The following is a 21636-nucleotide window of genomic DNA, read 5'->3' as shown; positions in this document are numbered from 1 at the left end:
CATGCTGTGCATTCTGGAATTCTGCCACATTCCGATTCCAAAATACAGACATTTGGTGCCTCTGGAATTCAGACACCCTGAGTTCCGGAATGTGGACATTGAATGACTCTCGAGTTCAGACACGGAAGGATTCTAGAGTTTGGCCGCCCTGACATTCCGGAACTCAGCCATCCATTGATTCGAGAACCCAGAATCTTTCAGAATAGTACAATGCTGACCTAGTAGCATTCTGGACGTCAGACACCTTAATTTCCGGCTGGCAGACATTTTTCGACTTTAGAATTCCACCGTGCTGTGCATTCTAGAATTCTGTCACATTCCGATTCTGAAATGCAGACATTTGGTGCTTTTGGAATTCAGACACCTTGAGTTCCGGAATGTGGACATTGAATGACTCTCAAGTTCAGACACGCAAGGATTCTAGAGTTCAGCCGCCCTGACATTCCGGAACTCAGCTGTCCATTGATTCGAGAACCCAGAATCTTTCAGAACGGTAGAATGCTGACCTAGTAGCATTCTGGACGTCAGACACATTAACTTCCGGCCAGCAGGCATTTTGGACTTTAGAATTCCACCGTGCTGTGCATTCTAGAATTCCGCCACATTCCGATTCTGGAATGCAGACATTTGGTGCTTCTGGAATTCAGACACCCTGAGATCCGGAATGTGGACATTGAATGACACTCGAGTTCAGACACACAAGGATTCTAGAGTTTGGCCGCCCTGACGTTCCAGAACTCAGCCGTCCATTGATTCTAGAACCCAGAATCTTTCAGAACGGTAGAATGCTGACATAGTAGCATTCTGGACGTCAGACACCTTAACTTCCGGCTAGCAGGCATTTTAGGACTTTAGAATTCCGCCGTGCTGTGCATTCCAGAATTCCGCTGCATTCCGATTCTGGAATGCAGACATTTGGTGCTTCTGGAATTCAGACACCCTGCGTTTCAGAATGTGGACATTGAATGACTCTCGAGTTTAGACACACAAGTATTCTAGAGTTTGGCCACCCTGATATTCCGGAACTCAGCCGTCCATTGATTCGAGAACCCAGAATCTTTCAGAACGGTAGAATGCTGACCTAGTAGCATTCTGGACGACAGACAGTTTGACTTCCGGCTAGCAGGCATTTTAGGACTTTAGAATTCCGCCGTGCTGTGCATTCTAGAATTCCACCACATTCCGATTCTGGAATGCAGACATTTGGTGCTTCTGGAATTCAGACACCCTGAGTTCCGGAATGTGGACATTGAATGACTCTCGAGTTCAGACACACAAGGATTCTAGTGTTTGGTCACCCTGACATTCCGGAACTCAGCCGTCCATTGATTCGAGAACCCAGAATCTTTCAGAACGGTAGAATGCTGACCTAGTAGCATTCTGGACGTCAGACACCTTAACTTCCGGCTAGCAGGCATTTTAGGACTTTAGACTTTTGCCGTGCTGTGCATTCTAGAATTCCGCCACATTCCGATTCTGGAATGCAGTCATTTGCTGCTTCTGGATTTCAGACACCCTGAGTTCCGGAATGTGGACATTGAAAGACTCTCGAGTTCCAACACGCAAGGATTCTAGAGTTTGTCCACCCTGACATTCCGGAACTCAGCCATCCATTGATTCGAGAACCCAGAATCTTTCAGAACGGTAGAATGCTGACATTGTAGCATTCTGGACGTCAGACACCTTGACTTCCGGCTAGCAGGGTATTTTAGGACTTTAGAATTCCGCCGTGCTTTGCATTCTAGAATTCCGCCACATTCCGATTCTGGAATGCAGACATTTGGTGCTTCTGGAATTCAGACACCCTGCATTCCGGAATGTGGACGTTGAATGACTCTCGAGTTCAGACACCCAAGGATTCTAGAGTTTGGCCAACCTGACATTCTGGAACTCAGCCGTCCATTGATTCGAGAACCCAGAATCTTTCAGAACGGTAGAATGCTGACCTAGTAGCATACTGGACGTCAGACACCTTAGCTGCCGGCTAGCAGGCATTTTCGGACTTTAGAATTCCGCCGTGCTGTGCATTCTCGAATTCCGCCACATTCCGATTCTGGAATGCAGTCATTTGGTGCTTCTTGATTTCAGACACCCTGAGTTATGGAATGTGGACATTGAATGACTCTCGAGTTCAGACACATAAGGATTCTAGAGTTTGGCCTCCCTGACATTCCAGAACTCAGCCGTCCATTGATTCTACAACCCAGAATCTTTCAAAACGGTAGAATGCTGACCAGGTAGCATTCTGGATGTCAGACACCTTAACTTCCGGCTAGCAGGCATTTTAGGACTTTAGAATGCCGCCGTGCTGTGCATTCTAGAATTCCGCCACATTCCGATTCTGGAATGCAGACATTTGGTGCTTCTTGAATTCAGACACCCTGCATTCTGGAATGTGGACATTGAATGACTCTCGAGTTCAGACACACAAGGATTCTATAGTTTGGCCACCCTGACATTCTGGAACTCAGCCGTCCATTGATTCTAGAACCCAGAATCTTTCAGAACATTAGAATGCTGATCTAGTAGCATTCGTGTTCTTTATTCACTTTTAATTTCATTTCTAGGTCATTCACTGATATGGTCTGGCTGTGTCCCCACCCAAATCTCATCTTGAGTTGTAGTTCCCATGATCCGTATGTGTCATGGGAAGAACCAGGTGGAGAATATTGAATTATGGGGGCCGTTTCCCCCATCCTGTTCTTATGATAGTGAGTTAGTTCTCACAAGATCTATGGTTTTATAAAAGGTTTGTCCCTTCAGTGGGCACTCATTTTTCGCTCTCCTGCTGCCACGTGAAGAAGGATTTGTTTTGCTTCCCTTTTGGCAGTGATTTTAGGTTTCCTGAGGCCTCCTCACAGTGCTGATCTGTGAGTCCATTAAACCTCTTTCCTTTATAAACTACCCAATCTCAGGTATGTCATTCTTAGCAGTGTGAGAACGGATAAGTAAAATTACTCAATGTGGCCTCTCTTTGGCAACATTATCCATGGATTCTGTATGCTTAGGAACCATGATGAACAAAACAACATGAAATTAAATCAAGCACAAGAGAAAATGATACAGTCAGGAAAAAATGAGATGAATGAGGCCACTGCCAGTATGACACAGAATTAATACTGTTTTATAGTAAATGCTTAGTTTTTATAAGCAGAAGAAGCACACTCTAAAATAATGATTAAAATTATAGTATGGCAACCATGTGTGGTGGCTCACACCTGTAATCCTAGGACTTTGGAAGGCCGAGGTGGGTAGATCACCTGAGGTCAGGAGTTTGAGACCAGCCTGACCAACATGGAGAAACCCCTGTCTCTACTAAAAATACAAACCCAGGTGTGGTGGTGCATGCCTGTAATTCCAGCTACGTGGGATGCTGAGGCAGGAGAAATGCTTCAATCCAGGAGGCAGAGGTACTGATGAGCTGAGATCATGCCACTGCACTCCAGCCTCAGCGATGAGAGTGAAATTCTGTCTCAAAAAAAAGCATCACCACAAACACATGAGTAATGTGTTGAGCTGATATAATGCAGGCTACATTACTAGGTGACAGGAATTTATCAGTGCCATCAGAGGGGACTACTGTCATATACACATTCCTTTGTTGACCAAAACATCATTATGCAGTGCACGACTGTACATGTGAAGTGCAGGTTACATGGGTTCTTCCAGAGAGCTCTGCTAACTCAAATGCCTGCCAAGATTCTCAGAGAATGTCTTCCACATTCCCTCTAATGCAACATCTCCTGGAGGACTGTCCTTCTGCACAGTTATTCATGGGGGCAGGGCTCAGGCTGCCTGGGCAGTCTATTCAGTGTCAGATTGGTGATTCATCACCTGGTAAATGAGGCCTGTCAATCAGATTCCCCTTCTGGAAAAACTGAAACACCTGGTGGAACCACAGTGGGAAGTGAAGCTGAAAAGATCGTTTCTATAATTGCCATGATGCAGAAAGGCTGGGGCCAAAAACATGCAGAAAACTTTAAAGCAGACCCCAGGATGTAACAAAGAAAGCCTGTGGGCAGGGAGAGAGCAGAGCACAGAGGGGGAGGGTGGACAGTGCTGGGGCCATGAGGGAGACAGAGACACAAACACAGGCTCGCTCTCCTTCCAGCTTCTGTTTTCAGCTTTGGTCTGCACATCTCTACAGTAAAACACGTTTTTTCCTAAGGAAACTTGAGCAAGCTCCTCACAGTCCCAAGAGCCCTAAGGAAAACACTGTCTAAAACAAACATAAAACACCTCGTGCTGTGCCCAGCACTTCTGAACTCATCTCTGACAAGTGAGGCAGCCCTTTTCTTTTCTGCACAATCACCCAGATGGGATCAGAACCCATTAGGATCTTTTCTCTCTGCTGTGCCAAGAAAGGGGGTAGGGAAAGGATGAAATCAATTTCCTTAACCATCATTACTGAGTGCTTTGCTGGTGCTCTGCAAAGGTAGGAGGTGGCACCATGCATTAAATCAATGTCAGTGCTCTCTGGGGACCCACTGTGCAGACACTCCCAGTAATGATGATGACTCCTTGTTCTCCAGCAGGGGGTGATGGGAGATACACTCAGGGTGACAAAGAGGAGTGCATCCATACACTTCTGACACACAGCCCCTGGAAAGAGTCCTAGGGGGTAAGAGTGCTACTGGCATGGAATGTCACAACTCTGAAAAAAAAAGGGAGAGGGAGAGGCTTTCCCTGTTACCTGGAAAGAAATGTAACAGAAAGGAAGTGGGGCTTTCAGAAAATGCCTTGCCCAGGTTAACTTTTCAGAGATTGGCTAAAGATGCATCTGATGTACAATGTTTTATTCAAATAAGGTGATGATTTATGTGTTTCACCACAATGCCAATTAATAAGGAATTTCCATTTCACTATAGAGTCATCCAGGGGAATTTCCAAGACATGGTCCTGAAGCCTCCCTTTAATCCTGAGAACCTTGGTGGGCATTTGAGTTAGCAGAAATGTTTAGCAGAACACATACAATCTACACTATCCACATATATAGTCATGCACTGCCTGACATTTCGGTCAATGATGGACCACATGCACATGAGACAGTGGTCTCACAATGTATTAATGTAGCTGAAAACCTTCTGTCCCTAGTGATCAGAACGTCAGCTCAATGCATTACTCATGTGTTTGTGGTGATCCTGGTCTAAACAAACCTACTCCACCACCAGTATTGCATATACAATACGTACAGTAAGAACTCGGCCAAAACTGAGCTGCTTTTTGTTCTTGGCTGCAAAGTGGAACAGATGGATGACCCGGGGCTCCTTACTTGCCAAATCTGATCCTCTTTCCACAAAATTGGCTCAGATATAGTGGTGCAATCTTATATGAGTATAGTCTTTCCTATTTTTCAAATATGTTCCCATACATTATTTGATCCATATAATAAACAACACTTTTGCCATTTCATCCAAAAACTCTTTATTGGCCCAGATGATATTCGCAGCCACAACTCTGGTGCTGAAAGTCCGGTGCATGTTAGAAGCTCGTTCTTGCTGAAAGACGCTGCTGCTGCTGACAGGACAGTAGCTGATGCAAGTAGAAATCTCTGCCCCCTCCCCCCCATGCACACAAGCAATCTGGAGAATACCAGGTGCAGTGCACACCTTGATCTGAGTTTCAGAAAGAGCAAAGGCCACAGGATGTGTCCAGGCAGACAAAAGGGCTCACCCCTTCTCTAGAATTATATCAGAAACTAAGGGTGTCAGGCAAGATGTCTCAGAGCAGGTTCCAAAGCACCTAAAAGACTACTCATCTTTTCCTTCCTGTTCTAGTAGTTATTTTTCTCATTCTCTCTCCTCCCTCTTTTAAAAGTTAGTTTCTCTTCTACTTTTCTCATCTCTGAATATCTCTCCTTTTCTCTCCCAAGTCCCTGAAGCCTTCCCCAACACCCTAGCCCCCAACCTCTAGGGCAGGCCATTTTTCTGCTGTGGGCAGGAACCTGGCACTGGAGAAACCCACCATCTACACATATAATTTAGTACATGTCAAAGACAGTTCCTGCCGGGCGGTGGCTCAGGGCTGCAATCCCAGCACTTTGGGAGGCTGAGTCATATGGATCACAAGGTCAAGAGATGGAGACCGTCCTGGCCAACATGGTGAAACCCCGTCTCTACAGAAGTACAAAAATTAGCTGGGCACAGTGACGTGAACCTGTAGTCCCAGCTACTCAGGAGACTGAGGCAGGAGAATCGTTTGAACCCGGGAGGCAGAGGTTCCAGTGATCCGAGATTGCGCCACTGCACTCCAGCCTGGGTGACAGAGCAAGTCTCCGTCTCAAACAACAAAAACAACAAGACAGTTTCAAAGGTTCTACATGTAGGAATTCACTTACTCATCACGACAGCCTCATCAGATAGACACTTCTTAGGTCGGTTATCACAGGTGAGGAAACAGAGGCACACAGCCACCTAGGCTGAGAGGTTCAGTCACCAGCCCAAGCTCATACCTCCATTGTGCGGCAGTGCAGGATTTGAACCAAGAACTGTGACCCTGTGTGCCCTGGCCTGAACCCTTGTACTACAGCAGCCCTCTGATTAATCAAAGGCTGGGGAGCTCTCCTCCCCTCCACTGCAAAAGGCTGATCTCTCTCCAGCTGGAGCATGGGGCGGTGGAAGGATGCAATGACCCTAAGGCCAAACTGTGCCTCTTTCCTCTAACATTCCTCGGAGAAGCTGCGAAAGAGATAGTCTCACTAAGGCGCTCAGAACCAAAAAACCTTAAAAGGATGTACATGACTTGTGTACTTCATTTAGCATCCAAACCCTGCACTCTGCCATTCAACAAGATAAGTCTCCACCACTCCTGCTTCCCTGTAAAAGAGGGAAGGCTAAATAACTGCAAGTCTAATCTGCAAACCCCAAGCACCAGCTTCTGCATCTAGGAGGAAAAAGCGGCGGCAGGCGAGCCAGGGCAAGGGCTGGGCCAGGGCCGACAGCGGTGCTTGGCTCTGTGGCTCTGAACGCGGTTCTGGACGCCAGTGTCCCCCAGCCCAGCCGCGCTCCTCCCTTCCCCCTCCCTAAATCCCACCTCGAGTCCCACGCCCTTAGAGGAAGTGGGTCGCCAGCAGGGGATCGGCCCTTTCTCCTCACCGTGCTCCCGACTCCAGCTCTTCTGGGCGCTGCCATCCTCTCGGTGCGTGCCAGTCTTCTTTCTGAAAGGGACCCCAGTGGCTCCCGGCCCTCCGGGGCGCTCTTCCTTAGCCCCGCCATCCGGGGAGCGGGGAGCTCCTCTAGGGGCGCCAATTAGGTCCCCGCGGCGCTGCCGCCTCAGGCGTCTCCCGGGCCTGGCCTGTGCCGAGCCCGCTGCGGTCCACGTGGCTTAGCAGAGCTAAATTTGGCTCGCAGGAAGCCCGGAGCCAGGGGAAAGCAGAGCCGAGCCGGGGCGGGAGGGGGTGAATGCAGGCTCTGGGCCAGGAGTGGAGGGCGCTGGGCGGAGGCAGGGGAGGGCCGCGCGTCGGGGAGGCGGCGGCCGGGCTCTGGCATGCATCGGCTCCCGGCTCAGCCGGCCAGGGAAGGCAGTCCCTCCCCAGTCGCGCCGTCTTTCACTCAGGTTACACTCGGGGGAAGGTGTTCCCGAGCCCGCTCCCACCCTCACCCCGCCTCCTCGCTTTACCGCCTCCAGACTCGGCTGGCGGAGCCCACTATGCCAGACAGTTTTGACACTTTGGAAAGACAAAGAGCCCTAGACCAAAGGGAGGAGGAGGAAGAAGAGGAGCGGAGCGAGAAGGAAGAGGCGATGTGAGCCTGAAAGGGGGAGAGTGTCCGGGACACCCACACCCCTTTCTTCTCCTCGGAACCCCCTCATGCCCGAATCCCGGAAACTCCAGCGTGTCTCCAGCCTTGGTGAGTGCACGTGCGGAGGCGAACCCTGCTCGGGGTGCGCGGGGGCTGCGTCCGCTGGAGTTGGGGCTCCGCAGTTTCCTGTGGGTTCTCGGAGTGGAGGGTTGATTGTCTGGACCCGGAACTGAAGGGGTGTGGAGGGGACTCAGAGGGTGTGACAGTGGAGGTGGGACTGAAGCCCCTAGGATTCTAGTGGAAGGCACTCGTAGGGAAACCTCTTTTTAGCCACGGCAACCACCCGGGGCTCTGGGAGAGAAAGAAGGTCAGGGTGGAGGTTCGGGCTTAGGGGTCTTCGGCCCTCTCTGGAGGAGCTGCCTGGAGCTCTGCGGGGAACCTACGCCAAGTCCCGGGCAGCGGTTCCCGAAAGCAGCCCCAGTGACATTGCACCCGGCGCCGGGCTGGGATTCCCACCGGTGGCCACAGCCGGGGAGACCTCGCTGGGTGGCTGGGCTCAGGCGCTCTCGAGCGGATCTGGGGTCACAGGCTGGGACACCCCAGAGGGCGCCAGTGATCTGGACCAGCGGCTGTGGGACAGTATCCGGATCAAGTCCCCCAGTCTGCTGCGAGCAGGCGCAGACCCGGGAGGTGGCTCTCGACCCCAGGGTCACCTTCAGCGCGTGCTGCTCCAGACCCGGGGGTGAAATTGGCACCCGGGACGAGAGAGCGGGAACGCGGCGTGGTGGACAGTGGGGGACGTGGGTGGGCCAAGGGGAGCACGGCCTGAGTGGTGTTAGTGGCAACTCGAAACTCCGAATCCGTCCCAACCCCGTTAGGCACCTCAGCTCCCGAGAAATAATCTGACAAAAGTTAGCAACTTGCCTGTGTCTCTCGCGTGTGTGACCTGCGTGGGGCAGAGCCACCCCTTCTGGGAGCGTATGGGGGCCGGCAGCGGTGACACTGGGGTGAGGCGCCCTGGTGAGGGTACAGTTAGTTTGGAATCAGGACAGTGGCGCAAGTTTCAGCTCCTCCTTTCTCTGCGCGAGTGTTTGAGCGTGACCTTGCGGGAGGAAACGCGGCTGAACTTGTGATGTGGGTTGAGCCTGCGCCCCTGCTTGGCACAGAGACGCCATAGCGCGCCTTCACCTGGCCTTGCAGAGGGTCTCTCGGGAAGCATGTGGGGATCCTCTGACTCTGCAGTCGGCCAGAGCCCTGACTCCCTCCTCCCTCCTACGCCAGGGTCCCCACCGGCCATATCAGGCGCGGGGCTCGTTGGTGCGTTCGGCGAAGGGACACGTGCATGCCCCTAAGCACGCAGGTGGGTGGGGGTTTGGCAGGTGACTGGATCTCAGGGGTCAGGTAAATCCCGCAGAGGGAGACAGCCGTGACCCTGAGGGCAGTGCTGGCTCGCGGAGTCCCTGCATCAGCCATTCACCAGGCTTTCTCGTGATTCTTCCCGGGCACCCCTGGCCTCTCCCGACTTCGCCTCGCGGGCCCCCATGCCCCTCAAATTTGCGAGGAGCTGGTTCTCCAGGGAGACAGCGAGCGCCCACCCTCGCTCTGCAGCTGGTTGTGTGTGGTGAGAGGAAGAGAGGGAAGGAAGAGGCAGACTCGCCAACGAGGAAAACGGGGTGAGAAGGGAGCCGAGTTGTCCAGAGTTCTCCAGGGCACCTGCAACGTAGTAGGTGCTAAGCTGTGTTCATTGATAGGGCCCCAAGGTGGAAGGTGCTGGCAGGGGCTGAGATGCCCCCTTCTTCCCTTCCAGTCTCTAAAATGGAATTCAAATGTATCAGTCAAGCCCTCTGTGCCCCAGACGTGCCTGGAGCTCCTACTACGTGCTGGCTCTACTCCTGGCCTGTTCCTAGATGCTGCGGGCGGAGCCTCCTGGTTTTCTTTCCCGAACACTGCCCGGGCACCCGGAGGCTTCAAAAAGGCAAGGTGCACTGGCCCCTGCCGGCTGCTGTGGAAACTGCCACTTGGCTCCGTGGTGGGGAAGGAGCGTGCAGCGCTGGAACCCGTCACAATGCCTTCCTGCACTTCTTCTTCCTGCCCCAAACATCGGGATCCCTGACGACTGTTTTCTAGTTGGCTGAAATGACTGACCAGAGTTCACCATTCCATGCCCCCGGCCTCTGCCAAGATCTGGGTACAGCGTGGGGGCCTTTTCTAGTCTCCCATCTCTGTCTCTGTCTCTCTTACTTTGGTCGTGAGACTTAACCTCCTTCACCTCTGGGCATCTCAGTTTCCACAACTTCAAAATGAGGCCAATAATACATTCTTCAAAATGCGTTCTGAAGAATAGACAGTGTGTGGATCTAATACATATAACTAAGTGAATGTGTGTATATATAGGTAGTTCACATTCTAATGTGTGTATGTACTCATGCATGTACACACTCTAATGGGTGTATATACTTTGGGGGAAGGAGTTCCATCATACAGTTTTTGCTAAACAAATAAAGAATGAGTAGAGGGCTCCTTCTGCCTTTTCAAAATCCCACAAACCCTGAAACTTGCCTTCCCTGCTTTTTTCTGGGCTGGCATTTGCTGTTTAGGGGTCTGATTGGGCAAGGCCTGGACTTGAGCAGGGTCTTTGTCACCTACTTCCCTGGCTGGGAGGCCACAGCATCCCACCCGAGGGGAGAGAGAAAAACAGGAAGTGTTGCTAGAAGTGATGGCAGAGGGTTTCTTACAGGGGATGGAGGCTGTTCTTCGAAGCTCTGCAGCAGCCTGTGGAAGCTGCCTTCTGAGCGGCCTTCCTGCTGACTGCAGACAGATCTGCATTCTCCCCACTTCCCTGGTGGTGTCACCAGCACTCCTGACCCACACAAAATTAGCCGTCACTGATATAGGAGCCCTTGTTATGGAGATGACACTGACTGTGAGCTGGTTCTACGTCCTTCTAGGTCCAGGATTTTTGGGAGCGAGGTAGAGCTCTGTCTCCCCTATCCACCAAGCAGCCCCTAAGCCAGCTCACCACCCAAAAGCTGGCAGTTGACATTGCCCAATGAGGGTGCCTCTCCCATATGTGACTCCAAGCCCTCTGGTCAGTTAACCTTGCTTGAATCAGCTCCTGTGTAGAAGACTGCTGACTCAAAAGGGTTTTTACTTGGGTAGAGCTTTGGCCGCGGATGGAAACTTGACCCTCACTTTAGGCCCCTCCCACACCACAAAAAGCAATCAGGAAAACAAAACATAAAATCCACCAGTCATTGTGTAAATGCTTTCCAATAAGTTCTGCATGCCAATGTGCACACATTTCACATGCTGATGGAAGAACTGACCTGGTTACCAAGAATTCTAGAATAAGACTTACATGCAGCTTCATTCAGTTGTGTAGCCTCTGGAAACTTCAGCATCCCCACTTGCACACCTGAGGATCTGAGAGCTCCCTTCTACTGTAATTTGGTCACAGGAGCCCAGAATGGGGCCCTGTGAGAGCCTGCATTTGAGTCTCAGTGCCAGCGCTCAGGCTCAGTTCCTTTGCAACTAAGCTCCCAAACTATTCCAGGCTCTGGGTCTGTTTCACTCTAAAAATGAGAGACTTGTCTGGGCACAGTGGCTCACACCCATAATCCCAGCACTTTGGGAGGCCAAGAGGGGTGGATCATTTGAGGTCAGGAGTTCAAGATCACCTGGCCAACATGATGAAACCCCACCTCTACCAAAAATACAAAAATTAGCTGGGTATGGTGGTATGTGCATGTAGTCCCAGCTACTCAGGAGGCTGAGGCAGGAGAATCACTTGAACCCTGGAGGTAGAGGATGCAGTGAGCTGAGATCACACCATGGTGCTCCAGCCTGGGTGACAGAGTGAGACTTTGTCTCAAATAAAAAGAGACTGTAGAGTTCTGCTGCCCATCACTGTGGGTCATCCATTAAAGCTTCTTTTTGTGAAGACAATCCCCACCTCCATTGCTCCAGCAAGCATCACCCTCAAAACCCTCCCAGTATCACAGACTGCCCTGGCTGATGGCAGCTGGACTGTCTACTACCCCATGCCAAGGGCACCTGACCTCTCACAGAGGGTCAGGACTATTCAGTGTTTTACCACACTCCCTTGGAAAAGTCATTTTCTAGCAGTTCTCAACACTAGATGTTGAAAATAGTCCCAGAAGTTTCAGACTCTGAGGTCTGAAACCTGACAGAGCCAGGGTGCCATCTGGGGGGATTCCCCAAAGGTACATATTGCAGAAGGAACCCCAGTGACCCCACCAGGGCCTGTTTACTTCCCACCTACAAGCTGAACATGACCTTAGAAATCAGTTTGGTCAACCTTTTTACTTTAATGCAAAAATATCGAAGCTCAGAGGGGAAGTCACTGGACTGTAAAATCTGGGGTTTATTGCTTATTTGGTACTGGTGGTGGTGGTGGTTGGGTTGTTTTGATTTTGGTTGAGCCAGAATTTATTGGGAACTTATTACCTTCCAGGAGCACCATGCAAGGTGCTGAGATACAGAGAGCAAAGAATACTCGGTCCTTGTTCCTTGCTGTCCTAGAGGTCACAGTGCTCTGCAGAGGGGAATAAGGACATACCCAGTCAGGCTGCATATGGAAATACACAGGTGCTAAAAATTAGCCTGTAATCCCAGCTACTCAGGAGGCTGAGACAGGTGAATCACCTGAATCTGGGAGGCAGAGGTTGCAGTGAGCCAAGATCTCGCCATTGCACTCCAGCCTGGGGGACAAGACAGAGTCTGTCTCAAAAAGAAAACAAAACAAAAAGATATATACAAATGTTAAGCAAAACGGGAAGGGAGAAGGGACACGTTTCCTCCACCTTGAGGGAACCACAGAGGGCATTCTAGAGATGGGTGAGTCCGACTGTGAGAGAGCAAAGGTATCTTCTTGAATACATTCAATATCAAAGCGTCTACTGCCCTGTGTGTGCAAAAACCAATAATAATAAAGTAAAATAAATACATAGATTGGCTGTAGGCCTGTTCCACATGTTTCTGAAGAATTAAGGGAACTGAGGATTCTAGAGGTTCAGTGCTTTGGCCCCGTTTCCCTCTGAAGATCCTGATCTCTGGTTTGTTTACGTGGGACGAATCGTTTCCCCCAGCCAGCCTTCAAGAATTGGAATGCATGTGTATAAAACAGAGTGAGGCCAAGTGTGGTGACTCACACCTGTAATCCCAGCACTTTGGGAGGCTGAGGCAGGCAGGTCATGAGGTCAGGAGATCGAGACCATCCTGGCTAACATGGTGAAACCTGTCTCTACTAAAAATACAAAAAATTAGCTGGGTGTGGTGGTGCGTGCCTGTAGTCCCAGCTACTCGGGAGGCTGAGGCAGGAGAAAGGCTTGAACCCCAGAGGCAGAGGTTGCAGTAAGCCGAGATGCCACTGCACTCCATCCTGGACAATACAGTGAGAATCAGTCAAAAAAAAAACAAACAAACTAAAAACACCCAGAGAGTGGCTGCTTTGCGTCTCCTTTTTCTAAAAAAATAAATAAATAAAACTTAGTGCTTTATTTTGAATGCTTGTCCATATACTTTATGTCAGATTTTAATAGTTGATTTGGGAGGGTGGGTTTAAATGGCATGGCAGGTGGGGAGTAGGAGAAAGTGCCCAGGTTTTCAGGGGGACGCTTTTATGAGCTAGCTGGGTGAGCTGGGCATGTCTCTGCACTAGGTTTGAGGTGCATGTGGGTGATCGGGGCCCCAGGATGATGAAGGGAGATGATTCTGGGGAAATTTGTGCATGTGGGAGTCCTAGAGCCTCCCTGATTCCAGTCGTACTTAGTCTGTTTATAAGAGAAAGTGATTGCATGGGGCACTCCTCAGGACAGAGCCTGTGGGAAATGGAGGAGTTGACTGAAGGCAGGAAGTTTTGCAAAACTGCTGGAAAAACACTTGAAATCAGAGGAGGCTGATTTTAAGGTAAAATAGTTTGCAAATGATCTCCCTGGTAGCAGCAAGGCCTAGTGACAGTGTTGGGGTAGCGTGTGCCTCTCATTCCTATGAGTTGTGTCAAACTTTTGGCTTCTTTGTCCCTAGGGCAGGACTCAGAATTACTAATGAACCAGAACCCTGACATAAGAAGCCACACAAAGCACTGTTATTAGAAGAAGGAACACACAAGGGAAGAGGGGCCAGCGTAAGATGGTTGAGGTGCCCAGCATCATGAACCTGGCCACCTCATAGGGGCCCTTACTGTGTGGCCTGGCTGGCCGGCAGGGATGGGACTTGTGTCAAAGTTCAAGGCACCTGCAGTGGATGATGTTGTGGTTCCCACCGAGGACAACTGTTAGAGAGGGCTCTGGAGTCAGGATGTTTTCTACACCATCAGGGGAATCCCTGCGGGGAATCCACTGGCCAAGGACACGGAACTCCTGGGCCCTCACCCTGACCCATCTGCTCCTGGCTGGGGACCTTGGGCACATCATTTAACCTCTTTGACCCTTCATTTCCTCACCTAGGAGACTGTAGTATCAATTCCCACTCCCTCTATCACAGGAGAGTTAGAAGGACCCCACAAAATGAAGCACAGGAACATGCCTTATTGATGAGAATTTTAGTAGCATCTACTTTTCATTGTTTAGTGTACATCTAGTAGTGCCAAGTATTTTGTACAACTTATTCTGGGGTTCACCAGGAAGCACTGAATGGAGGGTTTGAATAAAGCTGTTTCCAGAGATGGTGCCAGAATTTAGAGAAGTCAGCAAGGGATGGTCTAGCGCCTAGACCCAGTTACCACACCCAGGAGAAGTGGCATGGTGTAGGATGGGATAGGAGAACTGGAATAGCATTGTAGTAGTTGCCAGAAGCCTCTGGAAGGGAGACCACAGGCCCTTTCCTCAACCTGGTGAGGCAGAAGCCAGGAGGATCAACCCTGCAACCTTGCTCTCCTCTGGCCTGACCTGTGCAATCCTGTGCCACCAAGAGCTGAGCCCACCCACCAGCCAAAGGCAAGGAGCTCCTTGATCGAGCCCCATAGCATGGCAAGGTGAAGGTGCATTAAGAGCAGGTCTGGAGGGCACATTGAGGACACACACACACACACACACACACACAGAGAGAGAGAGAGAGCTATCATCTCATTTGATTCTGCAACACCTAGGGGTGGGGAGGGAGTAGTCTCAAGATTTACCAGTTGGCATGTAAGATGCCCAGGAACTGGAGGGTAACCCCCTTGCCTAAGGCCACAGAGCTGGTGGGAGCCCATATTTTAACCCACTGTGTTTTATCAGCCCTACTAAAGTAAAAGCATCTGTTGTAAGATGTCATGAAGCCCCTTAAGTTATCAGTGGCATCTTAATGAGAAACAGAATAGTTTAAATGTGAAGGTTTGCCAGGGTTTCAAATGGAGGTTTATTACTTACTCAGTGACCAAATTACTGACCTTTTCTATGTCTCATCTTCCTCTTCTGTCATGAGGGCACACTTTGTACAGTTGATGTGAAAAATAAAACAAGTTTATTTAGTAAAGGTCTCTCAACAAATGTTAGTTTTGATTCCTGAGAAGGTCAGGATTTAGAAAGGGCAATGTGTGGTGAGTGGTGCTCCAATGTGGCCTTTTAACCTAATCAGCATTCAAATAATAGGATTTCAATATTTGTATGTTAAAAGTTTCTTTCTTCCTTTCTTTCTTTCTATTCTGAGGATGTTTGGATCATTTCTTTGACTCTGTGTGTGTGTGTGTGTGTGTGTGTGTGTGTGTGTGTGTGTATTTTCTCTTTCAAACACATAAAAGTGCCAAAGGATAAAATAACAAATTTAAAGACCTAAATTAGCTTTATTTTGATTCTAGAATTGGGCAACACTTCATTTCACAGAACGGAGTAAGTTTTCCAGTGAGCTGAGCAGAGGAGGTTGGCTTTATAAACAGAAGGACTGAAGAAACCAGAAGCAATGAGCTAAGAGTGTCTCCATCTGTTTGTGTCCTCTCTTATTTTGTTGAGAAGTGGTTTGTAGTTCTCCTTGAAGAAGTCCTTTACATTCCTTGTTAGTTGTATTCCTAGGTATTTTATTGTCTTTGCAGCAATTGTGAATGGCAGGTCGTTCTTGATTTGGCTCTCTTTAAGTCTGTTATTGGTGTATAGGAATGCTGGTGATTTTTGCACATTGATTTTGTATCCTGAGATTTTGCTGAAGTTGCTTATCAGTTTGAGAAGATTCCCAGGTGGAGGATCCCCATGGGTCACCAGCACAGCTATTTTGGCCTGCCCCACTGTTTTGGCCAGTGCTACAGTTCTCTGCACAAAATACATGGGTCTGGGCACCATTTTAGCTGGTGATTGGAGCTCCTGATAGACAGAGTCACCCATTCAAATGATAAAAAAGGGGAATGAAACAGGGAGCAGGCCAGGAGATTCCCAGGCAAAAAAGTGCCACGAATCTCAGCGCGGCTGTTTCAGCCAATGCAGTGGGTCACTGCACGGGAAATCACACAGATCCCGGTGTCTTTTCAACAGCCGATTGGAACACCTGAGACACAGAGTCACCCATTCAATTAAAAAAAAAAGGGGGGGAAGCTCTGAGGCTGGGAGCCAGGTGATCAGGCTCAGCTGGTGCCACTCCCACAAAAAAACAGCAACCTGAAACACTCTGGATTGAGAGATTCACAGCAAGCACAGCTGAACCTGGGATGGTCCAGCTCTCGGGCAGAGGGGCATTCACCATTACCAAGGCAGTCCACCACTATGGACATAGTCTGCCATTGCCAAGGTGTCCCACCTTTACAGAGAGAGTCCACCATTATAGAGGTGGATCACCATTATTGAGGCAGTTCTAACTATACCTGTGTAAACAGGACTGCAGGGAAGTTCACATGGCAGCTGGGCAGAGCCCACAGCAGCTCAGCAAAGCCTCTGCATGCAGACACTGACTAGGCTGCCTCCTCGCTGGGCAGGGCAGCCCTGACAAAAAGAGAGCAGCACAACAGAAACTCATAAATAAAGCCCTAACTCCCCAAGACAGAGCACCTGGGGGAAAAAATGGCATTTATAAGTTCTGCTGCAGCAGACATAAACATACCTGCCCAGCAGCTCTGAATGAATGATGGAGCTCACAGCTCAGCACTTGAGCTCCTATAAAGGACAGACTGTCTCCTCAAGCAGCTCCCTCACCCCCATATATCCAAAGAGTCACCTCATAAAGGAGAGTTCAGATTGATATCTGGTGGGTATCCTTCTGCTTTCAATTTCTTTTATCTCCTGTACAAACAATTAAGTTTCCATAGTGAACTAATGAAGGATTTTGGATTAACACCCAGCTCTACATTGGAACCGCAAAACACACTGAGAAAGAAGATTTAAAAGACATGCTGGGACCCAAGTCTGATAGCAGTTCAACATATTTTGGCTGCCAGACAGGTTTTCCTTTGAGTGAGAAACCACATAGCATAAAAAGAGTACAGAGGAAATATTTTCACCTATATAAATATTTCAAAAATCAAGAAAAAGTGAAAAGAAAGGGATGGCAAAGGGGCTTGCAATCACTTAAGCATTTTGCATATATGAGCTGGACTGTAAGACACATGGTGGTAGAGCTGTGTCTCATTCCCTGCTATAGTCTTAGATAAGCAGATGGCACAGTGTCTGGCACTGGCTCAATAAATATTTTTAGATTGATTGCTTCTTTTTTCCTTTCTTTTTCTTGATATTAGTAATAAAAGAGTAAGTCAACATTGCATTTTTCATTAGGGTGCCATTTGCATATCTACCTGAGAACTCTGTCATGTTGTAGCATAAATTGAGCAAAGGACATAGGCTCCCTGGAGGAAACTGGTGTTCCTAATTGGGCCACCAAACCCAAGAGTGAGTTAGTCACAAAAGCATGATAACACATGTACTACAGTAAGGTTGCTCTCGGGAAAGCAGTTGTTCATTCATTCCTATCCAACACATATTGTTAAGCACATGTGTATACTATATACTGCGTTAGACCCAGCAATTTAAACGAAGTGTCTACCCCCATAGGATAAATAAGCAAATAAACAAATAAAAGAGTTTTAAGTGGAGTACTACTGTGAAGAGAACAAACTGGGTTCCTATAGGGAAACTGAATAGAGTTAATGTTACTTATGTAGGTAAAGTGAGCCAAAAGGAACTTTCTGAAGAGATAACATGTAACCTTTTCCTGAAATAAGAAAAGGCAGCCCATGAAGGGCCATGAAAGCCATTTCTAGGCAGAAAAAACTATAGATGTAAAAGGCCTAAGGAAAGGATGGGTACATTAGAGAGATGGCAAGAAGACAACATGGGCAGAACCCATGAGCAAGAGGAAGGTGGGACAGAATGAGGTCAAAAGTGGGTCCTCAGGTTAGTTTTTTTCAGAAATACAATAGAAATATGATTGATATTTCCAAAAGTGTCTTCTAAGGTAAGGGATGGATTTGACAGCACTCATAGAGAATATTGGAAGACCTGTTGGAGAGATATTACAATAATCTTAGCAAATGGTGAGAGTGATATGGAGATAGGTTGGGTCCAGCAAATAAGGATGGAGGAAATCCAGAATGATGCTCAGGCTTCTGGCCTGAGCAGCTTAATGGGAAGTTGTCCCATTTACTGAGATGGCGGGTACTGGAGGAGGAGCTGGCTGAGGGGGACTTCAAGAGTTTGGTTTTGGACATGTTAAGCCTAACGAGCCCTGTATCCAACTAGAGATGTCAAGTAGAAAACTAAATATACAAGGCTGAGGTGTGGTTTGCCTTGGAGATATAAACATGGAAGCTGTTGGTTTCCAGAAGGCACTTAAAGCCAAGAGAACAGTTGAGAACACAGGGAGACATGGGAGAGAAGTGGCCCCAGCAGTTCTCTTCTGGACACTTGAGTTAGAACTTGGGGAGCATGGCCTCAAAGGAGGCTGAGAGTGAGCAGCAAAATGTAAAACAAAAATCTAGGGGGCTGTGACGTGACATCCATAGAAGCCAAGGGAAGAGAGTTTAAAGGAGGAAGAGTGATTGATGATGCTAGATATTACAAAAATGTTAAGTAAAGCTAAGTGAGAAAAGTGTCCAGTAGATTTGGCAACATGGAGGCCATTGGCGATCTTGATTCAAAGACATGAAGTGAGGGTGATGGCAGAAAATCAACTGGAGTTGGCTCATGTGTAGAATGAAAAATGATCAGTCAGAGGCAGCCTGTGAATCTTTTTTTTAAAAAAATTGTTTTAAGTTACAGGATACATGTACAGGATGTGCAGGTTTGTTACATAGGTAAACGTGTCCCATGGTGATTTGCTGTGCCTACCAATCCATCACCTATGTATTCAGCCCCACATGCATTAGCTATTTATCCTGATGCTCTCCCTCCTGCCCCCAATGGGCCCCAGTATATGTTGTTCCCCTCCCTGTGTACATGTGTTCTCATTGTTCAGCTCCCATTTATTTGTAATTCCACTTACTCAGCTCCCACTTATTTGGAATTCCAAATGCAATGTACAGGGCTTTATAAGTAAGAACATGAGGTGTTTGTTTTTTGCTCCTGTGTTAGTTTGCTGAGTATAATGGCTTCCAGCTCCATCTATGTCCTTGAAAAGGACATGACTTCATTCCTTTTTATGGCTACATAGTATTCCGTGGACAATCATTAAAAAGTGAATCTACTCTTTACAAAATTTTGGCATCAAAGCGGAGCAAAAGAATGGAGTGGGGCAGGGATTAGGGTCAATAAAGAAAATTTACCAAGTGTGAATGGCTCAATCCTTGCCTTGGGGAAGACTGGGAGGAGGGTTAAGGCCAAGGTCAAGGTCAGCAAGAATCAACTGACAACTTCCCCAGCACGGCCAGTTCCTGAAGATTTGCTATGCATTGCACAAGTGTATGAGCTGCAGAAATAAGAGAACCAAGAAATATGTGGGTGCATTAGGGCAATAATTTATGAGGAAATACCGTCTCAGCCCAGTTTAGAGCTGTGGTACTGAAGTCCCCATTGGGCTCGACAGAAGGGATTGGAGTGAGACGTGTAGTGAGGCAGGGAAGTAGATCAGATGAGGAAAGCAACAGTAGAGGGCCCCAACATGCTGATGTTTTCCAGTGGACATGAACAGGAACGAGCCATCAGTTGTAGGTGGCGGTGGCCAGTGGTCTGAGACTGTAATCCTTCACTGATTGACAAATGGGTATTCTGAACACTGAAGTAGAGGTCAGGAGACCACGTTTAGCCATGTCTGTGTGTGTGTGTGTGTGTGTGTGTGTGTGTGTGTTTGTGTGTGTGTGATGCTGCTTCTCTTTTCTCATTTTTGGTATAGGGACATGCAGCCTTCAGGAGGACTTTGAAACACTTGCAACACAAGGCAAGCAAGCACTCTGAGTGGGGTCTGGAACTGACTTGATGTTCACTTTGACCAGATTGTATAAATTCCCAAAAGGCCGAGGGTGTATCAGAAAACCAGAGTTATGGAAGCAAGCTCAGATGCTGGCACGGGGGCTGCATGAAGCCACTGAGCAGGGAGAGGGGTCTCTCATGATCAGACGTTTTGTCAGCCTCTGTCCTGTCACTCTGTCTAGGAATAGGCACCCGTGGTCAGGAGAACTCAAGGGACCACCAACCCAGGTTACAAAAAACACCACTACACTTGGCTTCGAGTTCTATGAAGGAGATCAGATAGGATGCACTTCCCAAAATGCCCCCATCTCCACCTGCCTTCCCCACAATGCTGCTTCCAAAGCCTAAGTGCTGCCCAGATTTCAGATTCTGAAATCTGAAATGTGAGCAGTAAATGGCAGCAGAAGCTCTTTTCTTGAGTGTCTACTATGTGCCAGATGCCATTCTAAGAGCTTTTCATCTTGCTAGTCATTTATTTCTCACAAAAACTATTTGAGGGAGGTGCTCTTAGTAATTCCGTTTTAGAAATGGGGAAACTGAGGCACAGAAAAGTTTGTGAGTGGGCCTATGGTGACATGAATGGGAAGAGGTAGAGGTGGGGCAATGGGCCGGGGCAGGCTGCCTGAGCACACGGCAAGTGCTGTCACTGAAGCTCTGTCCTCCTAGGGAGGCCTGCTTCATATCAGTGTCTCACCTGCTCCTTCTGAGGGTCTCAGACTGACTTAGTCTAGAACGTTAACAGAACATGCCCTGTGTCTGAACACCTAATTGTTAACCATGCATCCCCTAAAAGGTTGGACTCCCAGACTTACAATGGTTTCTACAGGGGATGGGCATAGTAGCCCACGTCTGTAATCCCAACACTTTGGAAGGCCAAGATGGGCAGGTCGCCTGAGCTCAGGAGTTTGAGAACAACCTGGTCAAAATGGTGAAACCCATCTCTACTAAAAATATAAAAATTTGCCTGGTGTGGTGGCCCATGCCTGTATGCCCAGCTACTTTGTGATTGAGGCTGGAGAATCGCTTCAATCTGGGAGGCGGAGGTTTCAGTGAGCAGAGATTGCACCACTGGACTCCAGTGTGGGTGACAGAGGAGACTCTGACACACACACACACACACACACACACACAATGAATAGTTTCTTCAGCTTCCTGGAGGCAGAGGGGGGCTCCCCAAGACTATTCCGGACCATTCCCACTCCCTCAACCCCTCTGTTGGAAGGGTTGCCAGTCATGGTGAGAGAGCCTTCCTGACTTGGTTCTCAGGCAGTCATTTCATTGGAAATGTAGATGTTCATTGGAAATTCCAGGTAGGTCTACAAAATGCAGCTCAAATATCAGCTGGGCTCTTCAGATCCCTGGCCTAGACAGGATACGACCTCATGCTTTCTGTGACTTTTATGCACTGACTTCCATTTCCATCACCCACGCCTTCTGGGAGCCAGTGTGATTCACGCTGGCCAGCTCAATCTGTAATCTGGTTCCCCTCTCCCTAGGCACAAAGGATCCCGTTCTGGGGCTTGGAGCAGGTATGGGGAGGCCTCTCTTCCAAGTGGCCCAAACCCTAGAAGGGGATT

At 48.6% G+C, this 21636-nt stretch overlaps 1 long non-coding RNA gene across 1 annotated transcript in view; it reads left to right on the top strand.

The window, feature by feature from the left end:
* The first annotated feature begins 7592 nt into the window (after positions 1–7592).
* Positions 7593–21636, top strand: part of LOC135276084 (uncharacterized) — a 42788-nt gene continuing 28744 nt past the window's right edge. Inside the window, exon 1 of the long non-coding RNA XR_010343661.1 lies at positions 7593–7847. This is a non-coding gene — a long non-coding RNA (uncharacterized LOC135276084). The remainder of the gene's footprint in view (positions 7848–21636) is intronic.

Source organism: Aotus nancymaae, unplaced genomic scaffold (assembly GCF_030222135.1).
Source record: "Aotus nancymaae isolate 86718 unplaced genomic scaffold, 86718_ANA_hifiasm-v0.15.2.pri h1tg000020l, whole genome shotgun sequence".
NCBI classification, from domain to species: Eukaryota; Metazoa; Chordata; class Mammalia; order Primates; family Aotidae; genus Aotus; species Aotus nancymaae.
The sequence above is the reverse complement of the archived record's forward strand: the minus strand, read 5'-3'. Positions and strand labels throughout refer to the sequence as shown.